Here is a 1,169-nt window from a genome sequence, read left to right on the forward strand (position 1 = left end):
AGCACATGGAGGAGACCCTCATCTGCCAAGAGCCCTCCACCCCTTTACTCCCCCCACGGCAGTGCAAGGTGATTCTGCCGCAGGTGAAGGGCTGCAGCAGACTGGAGACTCCTTCAGCCAGGACTTGTTGCAATCTCATTCCTCCAGCTGTGCCTGGAGGATGTTGGCCCACAGAGGCAGTGCAGATGCCCAGGAATGCTGCTGGGCTCAGGGAGTGTGTACAGAATCAGCAGAGTGTGTACAAAAGCCGCATTCAAAGCGCTGATTGCGAGACCCTGGTGCTGCTGGCAAGTGCAGCAGCTCTTCTTCATCCCATGTAGGTGAGAGCCCAGCCTTGGAGCCTGTCCCTGGGGACAGGCCAAGAACTGTATTTGTCTTTTTTTAGGGCAAAATTGGGAGAGAACCTCCAAATGGGGTTCCCCTAGAAAAGCAAATTCAAACAGCCCCTCCCCCCACCTGGTTCAGGAAAAGACATTTCCTTGGAGAGAAGTGGAAAAAACTGTTTATTTAACAGAAATGGAATAATATTAAACAATAAAACCTCTCGCTGTTCGATGAGATGGCAAGTCCAGGAAAAAACAGTCCTTTTCATGTGGTGTAGCTCAGCTTGCTCAGGTTCTTCTCAGTCTCTCCGGCACTGGCAAGTGTCGAGGCCCAGGCCCTGGTGGGCCAAGGGCGTGAGCTCCTGGGGTTTGGCTGGGGTTTTTTCAGTCTACAGCATGTTTGAACAGATCCAAGAATAAAGCAAAAAATTAAAAAAAATGCTTCTTAGTATAGCTTTGGATTTTCAGGGACAGTGAAAATGAGAGTTGTTTTGAGGCTGGTTTTGTAATGTTGGGTTTGGGTGTGTCTGCAGGAAAGAAAGCAGGAATAAAGCGCTGCCACAATGAAGGAGAACTTTGCATGGCCAATTTACACCCTACAGATACAATGATCATATTGGCCCACTGAATACTGGGGGCATCTGATGTAGACTGCAAAGCTTCTTTGAACATATTGGAGACTTGAAGAAATAGTTTAGCTGGTGGAGAAAAAGGGATGAGACCCACTGGACCTTTGGCTCACAATTAGTTCTGCCAAATCAAGCATGATTAGTTTTAACAGCTCTGTGGAAGAGTATTTCAGAATGACCTGCCCCATGATATTTCCATTAAGCAGATTTTGAATTG

The sequence above is a fragment of the Parus major genome, chromosome 3 (assembly GCF_001522545.3).
Source record: "Parus major isolate Abel chromosome 3, Parus_major1.1, whole genome shotgun sequence".
NCBI classification, from domain to species: Eukaryota; Metazoa; Chordata; class Aves; order Passeriformes; family Paridae; genus Parus; species Parus major.